The sequence below is a fragment of the Pinus tabuliformis genome, chromosome 9, assembly GCF_031772625.1.
Source record: "Pinus tabuliformis cultivar Carrire ecotype Pingquan chromosome 9, CPIR1, whole genome shotgun sequence".
In the NCBI taxonomy this organism is placed as follows: Eukaryota; Viridiplantae; Streptophyta; class Pinopsida; order Pinales; family Pinaceae; genus Pinus; species Pinus tabuliformis.
The window spans coordinates 1185866764-1185887525 of NC_142307.1; positions in this window are offsets into that span (position 1 = coordinate 1185866764).

Consider the following 20762-nt stretch of genomic DNA (forward strand, 5'->3'; position numbering starts at 1 on the left):
GTTAACAGTTTGCATCATCGACTGGTAATCAAGTGGTTTCTAACATGTTCGACATCGAATCATTTAATCACATGGCTAGAATCGTACCAATTCGGGAAGTAGAAGTGAAGACCCTGGATCTAGTTTCTACCATCCAGGCTGCGAGGAGTTTTGTATTCATTATCTATGTAGACTAATCATAAACAGATGGCTGCGTCCATCCTGTGTCTACAAAAGTCTATAAAAATGATGTACTGCAAGATCATTCCTGTATCAGAATAGTTAGTCCATTAGTTAAAGTTTTGAATCTGAGTATGGGAATGCCTACCTCAGTGATGATATAATCTTATCCATGTATTTTGTGTTGAAAATTGCAGGTTCCAACCAGGCCATCCACAAGACAATCCTTGAAATGATAAAGCGCTTCACCCTTCCTAGAATTACAAAACCCTACTCTATTCCAGGCTTCGCACTTTAGGGGGCAATCTGTTACACTAAAAAATGTCACCTTGACTACTTACAGTTAGTATGGCTCAAATCAACAGTCATGCTACCCTCTTAGGCAAGTCTCATGCCTCTGTTATCCATCTCAAACTCAAAGAAGAGAGAAAGTCTTGTAAAAACTATGTTTATCTCTAGGGTCGCAGGTTCTCTCTAGCCTTACCTGCGGGGACGCTGACCATGTTCACAAAATCTGCGTCCATGGACGCTCTGTATGTTAAGGGACAGGTGCGTCCCTCTGTAAAAGGCAAAATGCGCGAGTTTTATCTTGAAAAAGTTACTTGTGGTTACTTCTAGAACATTCTAGAGGTCGGTTTGATGAAATGGATGCGCCTCCAGTTGGTTCATGTATCTCTATTAAGGGGGAACTTATCCCATCAATAAAGGAGCTATCCCACCCAAAGAGGGGGATGATCCCATTGATAGTGGACCTGAATAACCTCTTTACAGCACTATAAATAAAGACATTGAGCCAGAGGGAGAGGAGGTTGGAGCTATACATTTTCTTTGGGTAAATGCTGCAGGAATTAGGACTCCCATTTAGAACCTTGTGAGGAGAGATTGTCTTTGCTTGATTCTACTTGGAAGTGGGTGAGCTTTGTCAAAGTAGAGGAAAACCCTTGATGGACCCTGGGAGGAACTTGCACAACACCAAGGCCAAGTTGTAAGAGTTTCTTTGTTTCGTTATTAATACAAACTGGTTTATTTTTCTCAATAGCTTGTGTTAATGAGTTATTTCATGTGTTCCTTGGTCTGCATGTTGAATATATGTTTTATTATATGAAATGCAAGTGCTTGGTAATTGTTTGATTGTTTGTGGTTGCAGGAATTGACTTGAAGGAGGAGCTCATCCGGATCGGCAAGGACGGACTACAACAACCGCGTTTTGGAATAAGGTAAGCCTAAACACTTGTAGTTTTCATTTTTTAAAAGGTATATTTAGAGAAAGATCACTCCATTTTGTCTTGTTTGTCGCTAGAGAGTTTAGACTCCTAGGGAGGTCAGTTGTGCCCGCACAAACGACTTTTTCCGTCACGACAATCATAGATAAGCTACCATCACCTGAGCTAGTCTTATTTCCATTCTGTTTGTAAGCATATTTCAATATTTAATATTAATGAAATGAAGCATTATTTTTGTTGCATCTTTGTATTTATGGTTATATCTGTAATTTGTTGCGTTCCTGTTTAAATTCGGATCACTGTGGTAAAAATTGGCAAGACCCAAAATGTTGCAGAGGTCTGTTAGAGTGATTAAGGCTGGCCAATCCCAAATGACTTGTATCTTGGTTGGGTCCACCCGCACACTCTGCTCATCAATGATGTACCCCAAATATTGAACCTGGGTCATGCAAAAAGTGCATCTCTAAATTGGCACACAGCTTTTGTTGTCGCAGGGTTTGAAGGACTAGTCGAATATGGCGGAGGTGCTCTGCCCAACTCCGGTTCAAGATCAAGATGTCATCAAAATACACCACCATGAATGCATTGGTGAAGGGTCACAAGATGTCTTCCATCAATCTCATGAAGGTTGCGGGGGAATTTGTCAACCCGAAAGGCATGACCAACCATTCAAAAAGGCCCTCCTTGGATTTGAAGGTAGTCTTCCACACATCAGAGGGTTCGATAGGAACTTGGTGATAACTGGACTTGAAGTCAGTCTTTCTGAAATATTTGCACAGGGGCTTCATTGGGGTAGCAATACCATACCATGTGGGTTCATATTAGGAGATATATATTGAGGAAAAATTGACTTAATATATTGGGGGATATATAGGGGGTAAAGGGATTTTATATTAGCAGGTATAAAAAATGGAGCTCAAATTTAATGAAAAAATATAAAGGGGTATAAAATATGTTAATGAAAAAATGGATACCTACAATATCTAGTGAAAGTAGAGGTTTTCTTAATTGGGGGGTGTATTGGGTTCATATTGGTAGGGGGTTAAATAATGTCAATATTAGAGTTATTTTCCAATATGTAGTCAAATTAGGGGTATTGTTTAGTATGCCATGAACGCACGTGATATGTCAGAGGTTCATTGAGTGAAGCCCTCGTGAATATTTGGCCCCCTTGAGTGGGTCCAGAAGGTCATCAATCCATGGGATTGGGTACCTATTTAGGACAACGATCTTGTTCAACGCCCAATAGTCAATAGAGAGTCTTCAGGTTCCATCCTTCTTCTGTACCAATACAATCAGACTCCCACAGGGTGATGAACTTGGGCTAATGTGCCCTTTTTGAAATAACTCGTGAATCTACCTCTTGATCTCATTGCTCTCCAAAATAGAGCATCGATAGATCGGTCCATTGGGTAACAACATGCCCAGGGTCAGATCAATGGAGTGCTTGACCTGACAATGCAGAGGTACCCTGTAGGTGAGGCAAAAATTTCCCTATACTCCTCCACGACCTTGTCCATCTACTGATGATGTGTGGAGGATCCCTATCTGGAATTCGTGGCCACAACCTTCTTCTTACCCTGAGGGCGAATCATAAGGAAAAAAAAATTCCTGGTCTGGGAAATGATCTTACTGCATCTGTTTGTAGTGATGAAAGAGATGGCAGTAGGCGGGGCTACCTCCGGTATCCTATACAACTTATTGCCCAAAGTAATAATCACAGAGCGAGGTCTAGACTAATATACAACATTCCGCTTCCACAAGTATGGTTGTCCTAATAATACATCACAAAATTCAAGAGGAGAAACATCACACATTACATCATCTATGAAGGGCTTGATGCTATAGGGAAGGTGACACTACTAGATGATGCAGAGATCTCGTCCTTGGTGAAGCCCCTTTATGGTGTACAGTTGCAGATGTGATGTCATCAGTAGGCCCAACCACTTCATGACCTCTACTTAAATGAGTTTCTTTTGTCTCCCACTGTCGACAATGAACTACAGTGGAGAATCTTTCACCCACATCTATGAGACTAAGAGGTGTTCCTCCTCTTCTGGACCTTCAGGCTCATTCTTTTGGATGTTGGTGGTCCCCATGGTGGCACTGGGCTCCACATCAATGATGTGCTTCCCTTTGTCATTTCTATTGTTGTGTTCTAAGTCATAGTCAAAACATGCATCTCATTTGGAAGCCTTCAACTCGACCACCATTGACTGCTTGGCCTGACACTCACTTGCGTTGTGAGTGGAGCTCTTATGGAACTCACACCATTTTCCCATGTCCTTCTTTATATTCATGGTGTTGTTCTTTGTTTGCGGCTTTGGTGGGTTGTCCTGGGTCACCTCTCCTTGGCTTTGTCCTTTGTTTTGTGGTTTTGGGGAACCTTTTCCTTGCTTCGGATTTGCATATCCAAAGTCTCGCTTCTTTTGTTTAAACTTCTTCTCAATCTTGAAAGCATATCAGTATGTCGTACCGAGCGAGGAGATGTCCAAGAACTCCACCTTGTCCTAGATGTACTTGTGTAGATAGTCGTGGTACTTGATTACCAAATGGCGCTCAGAATCCTTGATACCCAACTTCATGCGGAGGGTATGGAAGACATTTGTGAACTCCAGCACATCTTGGTCCCTTCCCTGTTGTAGAATGGTCAAGTTTATGTATTTATCTACATATCTCTTGACAGTGTAATATTGTTCCTTGATGGCATCTCGGAAATAATCCCAAGTGGGTGCGGCTGAAAATAGTGAGGATTCCCTCTCGTCCTTTTGTTCACAGTAGGCTTCCCACTAGTCCTTGACCTATGGGACGACTTTGAGAAGTGAAAAAGTAATCTTTTCTCGATTGGAAAAGTCATGAACTGAAAAATATCCTTCCAACAAATTCAACCATTTATCTATGGTGTTTGCATCTATATGGCCCTCAAATACAGGAATATCAAAGTTAACTTGTACCTTGAAAGGAGTGGCACCTTTAGAGTGGTTGTTGGATGAATATGTGTCGCCTGTGGGTAGCCATCAAAGGATCATGGAAAATTTATACATCATCGCATTCCTCTGTCGCTCGAGGGATTCCACAAGAAATAATTTGAAAGGATCTCCTACCCCTCGTCTTTTTTTTCTTCCACCATGGGAGGTCGTCGGGGTTTGTGAGGCTGGTCTTGCAAAGGTTCAAACAGATCGAGCCCTAACTCCTTATAACCCGACCTCGTTGGAGACATGCAAAGAAAAACAAAGAAAGAGAATGCCTCTCTAATACCACTGATCCAAACTTAAATAGGAACACAAAAATTTACAAATATAACCATAAATACAGAAATGCAGCAGAAATAACACTTCATTTCATTAATATCAGAATACTGAAATATGCTTACAAACAGAATGGAAATAAACTATCTCAGGCGATGGTAGCTTATCTCTGAGAAGAGATGTGGCGGCTACATGCCTCTGATCTATGTTACAATGAGGCTCAAAGGCATATTTATTATTTAGAAACAATGGAAAACCCTAAACATCCAAAACCTTTACCCTAGGAGATGAAGTGCCAAAACTGTGGGCCCCGTTTGGGTAAATTGGTACATCAACTTCCTAGGGTCGTAACTTTGGCATATGATCTCCATTTGGATATCATAATACTTCATTTAGAAGACTCAAAGAGGACGCTACAGTTCAAATATGGAGATGGTTTTGGACAGTTTTAGACTCTCCGTTTTCCCTAAAAACGTCATTTAGGGCCTCAAAGCGGCTCCTGAAGTTGAGGACTCGAAAAACTGCCAAAATAGTAAATTATGCTACAATTAAGGAAACCAAGAAAATGAAAGAGACATTGTTGGGGGTCCAAGTGGAATAGGTGGGTGGCCAACAATATCCACCTGGATCATTCCTTCCCCCTTAAGAAGAAATGGTCCCCATTGCGTTGAGTGCCTCCATGAGATGGGGAAACTTCTACTGAAATTGGTCCCTATTCAACCACTTGCCTTGGTGAATGAGTTGGCCAGCTTTGACAACCCGATATAGTTGGATCTTCTTTTTTCAAGTGTTCTTGATCTGTGTGTCCATGATCCGATCAATTGTGGCTTGTTCAACGTATTGTGGGTTTAGCATTGTTGGTGTGAGTTGTTCTGCAATGTCAAATGTGTCCAGCAATGGTGGAAAGTATGGTCGAAGGCGGTCTATATTTAACACTGGGTGCAAACCAAGGAACGGTGGAATGATACGATCAAAGGAATTATCCCCTACAACCTTTGTGATGGTGTATGGCCAATATCGGAGCGGCCGAAGCTTGCGGTGGGATCCAGTGAGGCGCTCCTTCTACAAATGTAGCCAAACTTTGTCAACCACCTGGAACTTGTGTGACACCCCATGTTGATCATGGTGTTGATTATACATAGCATTGGATTTGTCCAATATATAATGGACTTGTTGGTGGATGTGTTGAATGCGCTCAATGAAGCTGTTAGCCATGTCCGCTTTGGACTGGACATGAGTTGAATCTTCCTACGTAGCTGCACATGGTATGACCACATCAATGCGATATAATGGATGAAATCCCAACCCTACCTGAAAGGGGTTGTGGAGAGTTCTATTGTAGTTGTGCTTGACATAGGGGAGGATTTCATCCCATGTGTGTGGATGCTTCGAGTTGTACATGCGCAGAATGTGTATGATCATCCTATTGACAACTTTTGTTTGGCCATCAGTTTGGGGATGGAAAGTCGTGGACTTAGTGAGTTTGGTATCCAACATCGACCAAAGACTTGACCAAAATTCACTTAGGAATCTGTTGTCCTGATCAGAGACAATGGACTGTGGGATCCCAAAGTGTACCCACACTCGCTCAAAGAAGAGCTTAGCAGTGGCCTCTGCTGTGATACTCTTCTTGCAGGACACCATAATGGCCATCTTAGAGAATCTGTCGATGACCATGAAAACACATCATTTTCGTGCTTAGTAGAAGGAAGGCCCAGCATGTAATCCATGGAGATGGAGTCCCGAGGTCGACTAGGATTAGGCAGAGGAGTATATAGGCCTTGCTTCTTGTTGGCTAGTTTGGCAATGACACAGGCAATGCATGATTTAATGTACCTCCCAACATCCTGATGAAGGTTCGGCCAATAAAAATACTTTTGCAGTATTGCCACTGTTTTCTCTATTCCAAAATTTCCAACGACCCGACTGTAGTGCACCTCCCAAATCATCTTCACACGTTCACTTGAAGGAACACATATGTGTCCTAGGTGGCATAACAGTGCATCCTGGAGGTGAAAATTTTGAACTTGCTTATCTTCCAGGAGTGTCTGGTATGTGCTATTGAATTTTGGATCACTCTCATAAAGATGCAGCCATCGTGAAGTCTCGTGCCCATAGGAGATGAGCACAATGATCAGTGTCGTGACTGGTGGTCGGCTGAGGCAGTCTACAACATTATTTGTATTTCTCTTATTGTACTTAATGTTCAAATTGAATTGTTGCAATTATGTGGACCATTTCTGATGGCGATTGTTCTGCAACTTCCCTTGTGTCTGTATGAACTACAGGGTCGGTGGTATGTGTGGATGATCGTTTCCTTCCCCAGAATGTACCGCTTCCTTTGATGATAGGCCTGCACAATGTAATACATTTCTTTTTCGTAAGTGGGATACTTTTAGACAGTGTCTAAAAGGGTCTCTGTGTGGTAAGCCACTAGATGCCCTTGTTGAGTAAGAACTACACCAATAGCATAGTTAGAGGCGTCTATCTCAATCTCAAATGGTTGTTGCGGGTCTGGAATGTGAGCATTGGTGCAGAGTAGAGTTGATGCTTCAACTCGGATAATGCCTTATGTTTGGTTTCAAACCAAAAAAAAAATCTTTCGCTCCACCCTTGGTGACTTTACTTAAAGGCCGAGTGATATGAGAGAACCTCAACACGATCCCGTAGTAGAAATTGGCAAGACCCAGAAAGTTGTGGAGCTCTGTTGGAGTGGGTTGGGCTCGCCAATCGCGAATTACTTGTATATTGGGTGGGTCCACTTGCACACCCTTCTCATCAATGATATACCCTAGATATTGAACCTGGGTCATTCCAAAAGTGCATTTCTCCAAATTGGCACACAACTTGTGATGTCATAAGGTTTGAAGGACTTGTAGAATATGGCAGAGGTGCTCTTCCCAAATATGGCTAAAGATGAAGATGTCATCAAAATACACCACCACAGATGCATTGGTGAAGGGTCACAAGATGTCTTCCATCAATCTCATGAAGGTTGTTAGGGCATTCATCAACCCAAAAGTCATTACCAACCATTCGAAAAGGTCCTCCTTGGATTTGAAGGAAGTCTTCCACACATCGGAGGGTTGGATAAGCACCTGGTGATAACCAGGATTGAATTCAATCTTGCTAAAATATTTGCCCCCCTTGAGATGGTCCAAAAGGTCATCAATCCATCGGATTGGGTACCTATTCCAGACAGGGATCTTGTTCAACACCCAAGAGTCAATTGAGAGTCTCCAGGCCCCATCCTTCTTCTGTACTGATACAATCGGGCTCCCACAGGGTGATGAGCTTGACCTGATGTGCCCTTTATGCAACAGCTCCTTATTCTTCCTTTTGATCTCATCATTATCCATAACAGAGTGTTGATAGATCGGTCCATTGGGCATCGGCACGCTAGGGGTCAGATCGATGGAGTGTTTGACCTGACAGTGTAGAGGTACTATTGTAGGTGAGGCGAAAATATCCCACTACTCCTCCACGACCTTGTCCATCTTCTGCTACTGTGTGAAGGAGCCTTGTCTGGAAGTCATGGCCACAACCTTATTCTTTTCATGAGGAAAAATCATAAGGAAAACAAATTTCCTGGTTTGGGAAATGATCTTACTGCATTGCTTTGCAGTGACCAAAGAGATGGCAGTAGACGGGGCTACCTCCAATATCCTGTACAGTTTATTGCCCAAAGTAATAATCACAGAGAGAGGTCTAGACTCATATAGAACATCCCACTTCCACAAGCATGGTTTTAATAATAATACATCACAAACTTCAAGAGGAGAAACATCACACAATACCTCAAACGTGAAGGGCTTGATGTTGTAGGGAAGGCGACATTATTGGCTGACACAGAGATCTGCATCAATGATCTGCTTCCCTTTGTTATTCCCCTTGTCAGATTCTAACTCGAAGTCGGAAAATGCGTCTTATTCGAAAGCCTTCAGCTCATCCACCAGTGACTACTTGGCCTGACACTCACTTGTGTTGTGAGTGGAGCTCTTATGGAAATCACTCAGTTTTCCCATATCCTTATTTGTCTTCATGGTATTTTTCTTTGCTTGAGGTTTCGGCAGGTTTTCCTGGGTCACCCCTCCTTGGCTTTGGCCTTTGGTCTGTTGTTTAGGGGTGCATTTTCCTTGCTTCGGATTTGCATATCTAAAGTCTCAATATTGACAGCGTATCGGTATGTCATTCCAAGCGAGGAGATGTCTAAGAACTCCATCTCATCCTCGATGTACTTGTGTAGACAACCGCGGTACTTGAGTACCAAATTCCGCTCATAATCCTTGATACCCAACTTCATGCGGAGGGTATGGAAAACATTTGGGAACTCTGACACATCTTGGTCCCTTCCCTGCCGTAGTGTGGTCCACTTTATGTACTTATCTTCATAGCTCCTGACATGGTAATATTGTTCCTTGATGGCGTCTCGGAAAGAAACCCAAGTGGGTGCGACTATAAACAGTGAGGATTCCCTCTTGTCCTTTTGTTCACAATAGGTTTCCCACCAACCCTTGATGTGTGGGACGGCTTTGAGAAGTGAAAAAAGTAATATTTTCTTGATTGGAAAACTCATGAACTGAAAAATATCCTTAAAACACATTCAACCATTTATCTACGACATTTGCATCTATTTGTCCCTCAAATATGAGAATATCGAAGTTAGATTGTACCTTAAAAGGAGTGGTTCCTCCAGAGTGGCTGTTGGATGAAGATACATCACCTGTGGGTAGTCATCAATGGATCTAGGCAAATTTATCCATCATCGCATTCATTTGTCACTCGAGGGTTTCCTTAAGTAATATTTTGAAAGGATCTCCTACCCCCTCGTCTTTCTTTTTATCCACCATGGGAGGCCGTTAGGGTTTGTGAGGCTGGTCTTGCAAAGGTTCAACCAGATCGAGCCCTAACTCCTTATACCCTGACCTCGTTGGGGACATGCAAAGAAAAATAGAGAAAGAGAAGACCGCTCTGATACCACTGATCCAAACTTAAACAAGAATGCAACAAATTACACATATAACCATAACTAAAAAAATGCAGTAGAAATAATACTTCATTTCATTATTATCAAAATATTGAAATATGCTTACAAACAAAATGGAAATAAACTAGCTCAGGCGATGGTAGCTTATCTCTGAGAAGAGATGTGTTGGCTACATGCCTATGAACTGTGTTACAATGAGGCTCAAAGGCCTATTTATTTTATTGAGAAGTAATGGAAAACCATAAACATCCAAAAACCTAACCCTAGGAGATGAAGCGACAAAATTGTGGGCCTCGTTTGGGTAAATTGGTACATCAACTTCCCGTGGTCGTGACTTTGGCATACGATCTCCATTTTCCTATTATAATACCTCTTTTCAGAGATCTCGAAGAGAAGGTCGAAAAAAACTAGCAAGTACATTAAGAATGTTTTCAATCTCTCTATTTTCCCTAAAAAAACGTCATTTAGGGCCTCAAAACAGCTTCGGAAGTTCAGGACCCGAAAAAGGTGCTAAAAATAGTAAATTGTGCTAGAATTAAGGAAACCGAAAAAATGAAAGAGACAATGTTTGGGATCCAAGTGGAATAGGCGGGTAGCCACCAATATCCACTTGGATCTAAGGATCCTCCAAAGTCCCATGATCTTTCATTAATTCTTTTACCAAGAAAGTAGTAAAGGTATTGGCATTGTTAATGATAGGTTGGGTAGTTTTCATGTAAATTCAGGTTAGCTTGTTTGCTTAGTTTTCCGCTAAAAATGACCAAGCCAAATTTCTTCATGAACATATAATTGATTGATTAAAAGGTAGTACAATTTTTTAATTAAAAAATATAATAATGAAACCCATTATAGTGAATGTCTTGCTAATGATTATGATATTTGTATTGCAAGTGAAAAAATTGCTACTACATTCAATTCCAAAATATATCAATTTGCAAAGCGACTATTATAATTTGTTTGAAAGTCTACACCCCTTGTAGATGTGACCATAGTTTAGAGCCAATAGTGGCAACTAAAAGTTATTTTTACAATAGTTTCGAGTTTCCATTTCAATGGACAAGAGTTATGCATCTAATAAAGTATTAGAGAAATAATAGAACAAGCTAGAGGCTGCCAAATATGCACAAAGTATTCTCTGTATTTATATGGAGAAAATATTAGCTATTAAAATTGATCACTACATTTCATTTGCTTGGAATATTTGAGTGTTTGGAGAAAAACTTTAAGGACCAAGTGCAATGTTTTCCTTTAAATCATATTCCAGCCTACAAGGTTATTTGCAATTGTGATTAAAAGGTTATAACATGAGACTCATTAAGTAATAAATTAATATCTTGTCAATAGCACTAGTGGACTTGCTCTGAGCTTTTTTGAATGAACTTGTATGAAAAAAAGTTCAAAGTATTTAAAAAGAAAACAAAACTACATGCACATAATTCATCTCTACGAAAAAACATTGGCATGCCACCATGTGGCTCTTATTAGAACTTACACTTATTTTTATTTAATTGTCTTAAATGTTCACTAGCTATACTCTTTAATTATCATAGATTATTTTATTAACGGCTATACTTATATAACACTTGTTAAAAAAAAACTCAATAATTTTAGGGGTCATTAAAATTCAATATTTAATATTTGTAAAAAAGTTTATATATTATCAAAATTATAAAGTCAAATGAAGAATGTGCAAATCTTCTATAAACATTTTTCTATGATGCAAAAATAACTTATACCATATTACAAGAAAAACTTATTTGGATCGTATTAGAAATTTTTATATGACATTTGTTTTTAATGGAACTTTGATGAGGTCTTTTTAGAGATTGTCTATTCATCAAATGGTGGATCTATTTTCAAAAAAGGAATGCAGTAGCTTGCCAAGAAATATAATCTACACAACATTTAACAACAAAACTCTCTTTAATTGGAGGAGTGGAGTATCAATATTTAATGGACACCCCAAGACAATTCCTAAAAAATCTGCTATGTTTTTATTTTGTGTGAACTAATCATGTTTATATCTATCATCACGAAGAATGTTAAGAATATACTAGTATATCTATCATGACGAAAATGTTTTTAGAGAAAAATACTATGTTAGATCATATATAATTTCAAAATAACATGTAGAATCACAATGTTTTGGATGTAAAAGTTTTTTTCTTCCCATGAAATTTTGAAACTTTTTATGTGGCTCATAAATATAAGAACGTGAGATTGGAAACCCCCAAAAAAAAATATCTCAACTTCTTTTTATTAATGAAAATAGAAAGTATGACCGTTTAAAAAATAAATAAATTATAAATTTTTTAATTATAAATTTTTTAATATAATAATATAAAACCGTATTTTAAATATATTTTAAATTTTGATTTTCAATACAATTAAACCAATACAATATTATAATTTTAAAAATTTTGTCAATTAAGCATTCAGAAAAATGTTTGAATTTGAACATTTTATGAAATTTGTGGTTCAGATTAAATTATGATTTTAAAAATTTTGTCACTTAAGTATTCAGAAAATGATTAAATTTAAACACTTATGAAATTTGTGGTTCAGATTAAATTTATTGAATGTATGTAGGAATGCTTGGTAAGAAATACTTCAAAAAATGTAATTCCGATTCCGCTTAAATTTATTAAAAGTACGTAGGATTGTTGGGTAAGAAGAACGTACGCAATATAAAGATGATTCGAAACCAATGTAAAATTTTATTTTAGTGAGAAAATTGGTAGAATAAAATTCAAAATAATAATTGTAATAATTGTAATTTAATCATGAGTAATTATTAATTTTAATTAGAATGAGGAGGTTAATTTTATTTTTAAATATTTATTGAATTTAAATTTCTGAACTATATCAAATTTATTGAGAAGTGTTTTTGGTAAAAATCACATCAAAATTTATTTGTCAATTTATTTGTCGACGCATTTAGAACCATCAAGTGTGGTTCATCATTAAGATAATATGAAGAACAAGATCATGGCTCCAAGTTAAATAGAGAGAGCAGATCATTCAATGGCTAAAAAGAAACAACTACTTTTGACCAAGGAAACAACTACAATGTAGAGGACAACAACTATACTTGACTTGACCGGGAAAAGAAAATTAATAAGTTAATTAATTAATTAATTAATTAGTTTATTTGTTAGATCAATTTATTTCCATAAACTTAAACTAAGACTAAAACCTAATAAATTAATATACTCTTTATTCTTTTAAAACTACATAAACTATATAGAGATTTGTATTATTGTAAGATATATTAAGAAAATAAATGTTTATTAATTAAATAACTTAATTAGTTAGTTAAATATATGACTTATTTAATAAGTTTACATATTTAACTATATATGTAATTAAATATGTAGTATTTTCTTCTAACTTAAAACTAAAAAAAATAAAATTATGTTAATTCTGTTATATGAAGAATTATGGGAAAAAATAGGGATAAAAATATAACTATTTATAACTAATTAGTTAATTTGATTATGAAATTTATTTATTATAATTTATTAAAGATATAATGGGATAAATAGAGATTAAATCTAATTGTTTATTAATAATTAATTAATTAGTTTATAGGTTTATAATTCTTTCAATTATGTTCATGTATAAATTTATTTATTTATATATCATGTTTAATAAAGCCAAGTAAAAGTATAAAAAGAGTGAAACCATGGGGGGGAGAAAAGGGCAGGGATCGAGCAGCTGCTAATTTCCGGCTGTCATCCCTGTTGAGATTGTTCGACCTCCTTTCAATTTCTATGACCTCCCTAAACTTCTGGTGATGAAAAGGCGCAATCTTGGCAATCACCCAGGCCTCCTCAATATATATATATATATATATGATGCTTAGTCTTCTCTACGTGTTCTTCTAGGGCTGAAGACCGGGTCCTCCCATGTTTGATGTTGGTTGAGTGCTCATGAATCCTCTGATTAATAGAGCACCTAGTTTCACCAACATAGGGGGTCCCACACGAACAAGGAATAACATAAACACCTTTCATGTCCTTGGGGTCAATAGGGTCTTTTACAGATCTTAGGGAGCTACGAATGGTGTTAAGGGGTCTAAAGGTTGAGGGAACATTATGCTTCCTAAGGATTCTCACAATCTTGTCAGTAGTCCCCTGGATGAAAGGGAGATGAACCCCTGAGATTCAATCTTTAGGGTCTTTCTTAACCTTGGGACCTCTGCTAGCTTTAAGGAAAACTTTCAAACCTTGGTGCCTACTATAACCATTATTAACAAAAATATTAAGAAGATGGGCTTTCTCTTTATCAAGGTTCTTTTCATAAGAGATTCTCAGCGCACAAGTAGCAAGCGTGTTGAGAACACCCAACTTTTGAGCAGTAAATGATGAGAGTTGGCATGAAGATACTGCTCAGTATGAGTTTTCTTTCGAAACACTTGTTGGAAGAAAGAATCGTCATCATTCTTCAAAATGAGAACATCAAGGAAAGACAGGCACCCATCAATTTCATGCTCCATAATAAATTTTATGGAGGATTGATTATTGAGATGCTAGAAAAATAGATCTAATTCTTCTTGGCCATGAGACCAGATAACACCAGTTGTCATCCACAAATCTCTTCCCTACTTATTTTGTTTTTTAAATATTAATTATTTGATATCATATGTATAATTTAATTAAGTTTAATATATTTTTTTTTTTTAAATCCTAGATTCCAAATTATAAAAAATAAAAAATATATATTTAATTAAATTTTAATAATCAAATTATTATAGAGAAAGGTTCAAAAGTTTTGTATACTAATACGATTTCATTGTTTTATTATTATTATTATTATTATTATTTTGTAAAATTAATATTCGAGAAGTTATAACTATTTTTTAGTTAAAAAACAAAAAACAACTCGTTTAAAATAACAAAAAATTTAAGCCAAACTCCTTAAAATCAAAGTTAACTTTTACTTTTAAATATAATTTTATTAAATTTAAACTAACTTTCATTAAAATATAAAAAAGCAATTTAAATGAGGTTTAATAATTAATAATATGTATTTTCTTTTAAAAAATTATAGGTTCCAAATTATAAAAAATAAAATATATGTATTTAATTTAATTTTAATAATCAAATTACTATCCAGAAAGATTCGAAACGCCTCATACACTAATTTAATTTTATTGTTATTAAATTTTTTATGATTTTATTTCTATTAATTTTATTTTTGTCAAATTAAAATTCCACATGTCATAATCATTTTTCCAAAAACCCAATAATTTTAATCAACCGTACTGATCCCAGGTGGGGCAGGTTGTAAAGTAATGGTTGAACTCCTTGGCCTCGTTATCAATGACATCCTCGTTATATATTTCAAATTTCACTTATTGATTGTAAAGGATAACCAAAGTTGAAAAGGATTATTTTTCGAAGTGCAAATAATATATATTTCAAATTTCATTATACTTTTATTGTTGATTGTGATTGTGAAAGGGTAACTAATGTTGAGAAGGATTATTTTTGTGAGTGCAAATAATTTAACTTATTTAGAGTATGTATTTTTTTATATAAAATTTTAAAATGCTTTAATTATAAATTTATTTTTAAATTTGAACATCAAGAAAGATACATTTTTAAATATTTAATTTAATATATTTTATATAAAAAATAAAGTTAATATGAAATTATATTATTAAATGAGGATATATATATATATATATATATTATTTTTATTATTATTATTATTATTATTTTCAAATATTATGTGTTAATTTTTATTAAATATAAAAAGAATTACATATTTTTTTTATTCATAAATTTAAAATTTTGATATTTTATAACATATTTATTTGATTTTGAAATATATTTAATAATTTATTTAAAATTTCACAAAACAATTATAAAAATAAATTTACAAAAGATTTTTCGGCGAAAAATACATGAAATATCATTTGCCGACGCGTTTCGAACCAACCAGTGTGGTTCATCGTCAGGACAGGTGGTATCAGAGCAGCTGATTCAGGGTATTGAAGGTTATAGCTGCTACACAACTTCACCGAAGTGAAGTTGGTATCAGAGCAAGGTTTGCTCGTGAAGGTTTGAAGTTGATGACAGGTGATATTGAGGCTTGAACAGGTTCAGGTGTTGAAGCATTTGAAGGTAGTTTCAAGACTCGGTTTGAGCAAGGTTTGCTCGTGACAGGTACTACAGGTGAAGGAAACCGTTTCACACAAAGTGGAACAAGGGTTGGTTCTAATTGCAGGTGACTTGGTGAAGTTGTTGAATGGTCGAAACTAGATTGCAAAAGAATAAGAAGTTGTTAGAGATGGCAATTGAATCTCAGGTTGGGTCTAGTCATGAAGGGCGTAGTCATGAATGTCAGCTTTCACGCCCCTTCGTAAGGTACCTTACTTCGGAAGGAAGGTACCTTACGAAGGTGAGTATTGGTGAAAAGAAAGTGTTCGGTGGTGCCACACCTCGCTATAAGCGGTTGGAAGAGCACCGCAGATGTAGGGGCGTGACAGGTGGTATCAGAGCAGCTGATTCAGGGTATTGAAGGTTGTAGCTGCTACACACCTTCACCGAAGTGAAGGTGGTATCAGAGCAAGGTTTGCTCGTGAAGGTTTGAAGTTGATGACAGGTGATATTGAGGCTTGAACAAGTTCAGGTGTTGAAGCATTTGAAGGTAGTTTCAAGACTCGGTTTGATCAAGGTTTGCTCGTGACAGGTACTGCAGGTGAAGGAAACCGTTTCACATGAAGTGGAACAAGGGTTGGTTCTAATTGCAGGTGACTTGGTGAAGCTGTTGAATGGTCGAAACTAGATTGCAAAAGAATAAGAAGTTGTTAGAGATGGCAACTGAATCTTAGGCTAGGTCTAGTCATGTTATGAAAGATACTACTATTGGGTTCATTGAGAAGGTGTTGGAAAAATGGAGGCTATGGAGACTTCTTGGGATAAGAAGATGGACTTGCTTGCTAAGGAGCAAGAGATCAACTTGAAGACCAAGGAAGAGCTCGAAGAACTCTGAACACAACATGATGAACTCCGAACACAGTATGAGTACACTGATCTTATGTGTACACAACTTGAAGTAAGGGTCAAAGAGGTTGAAGAAGCAAGGGATCAGGGTCTTGCAGAGATCGTGAACTTGAGGAAAACTCTTGACACAGCCAATGATGAGATAGCGGTGTTGAAGAAGGCAGTGAGGCACAACTCAGGTGGAGGAGTACCTCATATGAAGGTCAAGGAACCGGAATCTTATGATGGCACAAGGAATGCAAAGACTCTTGGCAACTTTCTATGGGACATGGAGCAATACTTGGAACGGTTGGGTCTATCTGATGATGAGACAAAGGTCAAGGTAGCTGCTCAGTTCTTAACAAAGGATGCTAAGATGTGGTGGTGAAGAAGGTTAGATCAGATTGCCAATGGTAGTGCTGATGACATTACTTCGTGGGATGACATGAAGAAGGCTTTGCAGACTCATTTCAGTCCTCAGGATGAAACATGGGAAGCAAGGACGAAGATTAAGTACATAAAACAAACCGGAAGCCTACAAGCATATCAGCGGGAGTTTGCAAGTGCAGCTCTGGAACTTCCTGACATGGCGGAGAGGGACAAGGTGTTCAACTTCATTATTGGGTTGAAGCCTTGGGCACGCAATGAAGTGAAGAGGCAGAAGATTAGGACACTTGAAGAAGCTTTTGCTGCTGTTGACAGGTTGGTGGAACATTATGATGAAACTTCTGATGATAGGAAGAAGAAGTTTGAGAAACCGAAAGAGAAGAAGAAGGAAGATGCTTCGAAATCGGATGATAGTTCGAAGATGAAGAAACCTTTGAAGTGTTGGATATGTGCTGGTCCACATACGGTGAAGAATTGTCCTTCCAAACCGAAAGTGGCTGCTATTGCACAATCTGATGGAAAGAATGAAGGTGCTTCTGTGGGGATGATGCAGATACTTGGTGCTTCTGCTACTACGGAGGTGGTCTCTAGGAGAGATCCTGAAAGGAACAGATTGGAGTATGTTCAGATGAAGGTTGGAGGTGCTGATGTACTCACTATGGTGGATAGTGGGGCTTCTCACAACTTCATGAGTGAAGATACTGCGAGAAGAATTGGGCTGAAGTTTGTACCGGTAAAGGCACAAATGAAGACAGTGAATTCTCCTCCTATGGAGATTCTTGGTATAGCTGAGAAGGTGGACACTACACTTGGTGAATGGACCGGGAAGGTGGACTTCACTATAGTGCGGATTGATGACTATGAAGCTGTATTGGGGATGGAATTCATGAAACAATTTGAGGCTATGGTTGTACCACATTTGAGGAAGCTCTACATTTATGATGGAAGGGAAGATGTACCCATTGGTGTTCCAACCATTGGTGTGACAAGGCCTGATTGTAAATTGGGAGTGATGCAAATGGAGGATAAGGAGAAGGTGAACAAGCAGTTCTCCACTATTGAGGCAAAGCTTATGGAGCAATCATTGGTCATTAGATCACTTTCAGATAGCATCTTGGATTTGACAAGGAGGCTAGAGTTGGTGGAGGACAATGATGATGATGAGGAGGTGTATGTAAGGCCGGATGTCCAGAAGGAAGACCGGGTTTCTTATCTACAAAGGATGGAGGTTGAGGATCCTGATAGATGGATTGAGTTGATTAGTGAGGGAGAGCCTTCAGGCTCTACTCCCTCTACATCTTCTTAGATGAAAGGAGAAGATGGGGCTCATTGTTAGCTGCTCATGGCAGTGAGTCCTTAGACATGTTTGAGCAGGTATGATTGATGGTGCAGGGATGGCTTGGCATCAAGCATCATGGCATGTTTCAGATGGATGGAGTTTCCATGAACCTGAGCATGGATTGTAGAGATGGATTCTTGATGAGTCAAGAATGTGGCAGATGTTGAGGAACAACAGATGATGGCATGAGGATGTTCACTCTCATGGATTGGGCGTAATGGTTGGATTATCTACCCAACTAGTTCAGACATGGGGTCGCGAAGTGTACAGAGATGTGTTGACATTTTGTTGGAGTATCATGATAGAGGTTCACATGGTGACACATGATGAGGTTGACACGAGTTGTTACAATGGAGATTGTGACAAAGGAGTCAATGATCATGGATCGAGATGATATCTGATGGAGTACATACCGTAGAGGTGTATACCTTGGTATGGTTGTCTTGGTGACAGTTGGTCACTAAGGTGGAACATGATGGAGATGGGATTCTACATATGTTACAAGGATGTTTGCCTTATGTGGAGGAGTTGACATCATGCTTGATGATGATCTTGGTGGAGAGCTACCGAGATGGTATGTTGTCGAGGACGACAACGATTTCAGGTGGAGGAGGATGTAAGGTCTTCGCAACTCGGGCAGACGAGCGTCGGGTGCGACGGGCGCACGGGCACGGCGGGCGCACATCGGTGCGACGAGCGGGCGGACATGCGACGGGCGGGCGCTCCTTATGCGACGAAGTGCGACGAACATATGCGACATTAAGTGCGACGATAGGGAGAAACACTTAAATAAACTAAGTGTTGAACTCTTGTTTATATGCGATGGCTAGATGGAGCTAGGTCGACTTGTGGAGGAGCACATGTGGGCGTGTAGTGTTGGTTTATGGGGTCGGCCTTAAGGCTGGACACCCCCTCCAAACACACGCAGAAATGTGTATAAATGGAGAAAGACTTGAGCTCATTTGGCATCAATCCAACAAACGAACTTCGCATATCTCTTCTACGCATTGAGCAGGGGTAAAAAGGGCGCAGATAAGTGCACATAGCTCATGCGCTCTAAGGAGGAAGTGTGCAGTTTTACCGGAGGTCAGTGGTAGGTCGACAAGAGTGTTGTTTGAGGTGGAAATCGTGCAGAGTCTAAGGGGGAGTCTTAGGTGTCTCGGGTGAGCACCCTCCTACCGTGTAGATTGGCATTGATGTTGTAAAAGGCTGTTCTATGCCTTGGTTGTAAAATTATTCTAAGTGTTGGCTTGAAGCTTGTCAAGCATCACTTGTATTGTAATATTGAAGAAACTGTTATAATATATTGGGCAGACTGTTCGGGAGTTGCCTCTCCCTTTATACTTGTTTGCAATTGTTGATGTTCTTGGTTAATTGCATATGGATAATGAATGAGTATGGGCTTCATTAAGTATAAAGGATAAATGCATTTTACTTGGTTGCGAAACACAAACTAAGTAAGGACAAGTGAATTAGGCGTAGTCCACGAAGGTGAGTATTGGTGAAAAGAAAGCGTTCGGTGGTGCCGCACCTCGCTATAAACGGTTGGAAGAGCACCACAGGTGTAGGGGCGTGACAAGTGGTATCAGAGCAGGTTCAAGGTTGAAAAGGTTCGGTGAGAAGCTGATACACACCTTGACAGGTTGTATCAGAGCAGTTGATTCAGGGTATTGAAGGTTGTAGCTGCTACACACCTTCACCGAAGTGAAGGTGGTATCGGAGCAAGGTTTGCTCGTGATGACAGGTGATATTGAGGCTTGAACAGGTTCAGGTGTTGAAGCATTTGAAGGTAGTTTCAAGACTCGGTTTGAGCAAGGTTTGCTCATGACAGGTACTGCAGGTGAAGGAAACAGTTTCACACGAAGTGGAACAAGGGTTGGTTCTAATTGCAGGTGACTTGGTGAATATGGAGAAGGCTGAGAAGGCAGTAATGGTGGATGAAGGTGAATCCAGCCATAATGCGGTTGAAGCTCTCCGGTACGAGGTATTGGAACACATGAGTCGATGGAGTTCTAATTGGGTTGCGATGAGAGTTGAGAACATGAAGATTCGAGAGAGCTGTTCGGAACTAAGAAGGGAACTTGAAGAACTCAGGAGCCAATGCGGGAGTACGAAAGATGTTGAACTCAATGAACTTGATGAGGAGATCCAACAAAGTGGTCTTGGTCATCAAGAGCTCTTTGATGAAAGAGCCCGGTTGAGGAAGGAAAGTGCCAAGGTGGAGGCCGAAATCAAGCAAATTGAGGAAGAGATAAGGAAGAAGCTTCTTGGTAAGAAGGTTGTTGTGATTGAGCAAGAAGAGCTCGACTACATTGACAGGCTGGGGACTCACTACCGAGAGTATCCAGAGAACATTCGGAAGTTTAGTTCCATGAACTTGGTCAATGGACACTTGGTTGGTGCACTTGAACAGAACACAGTAGAAGG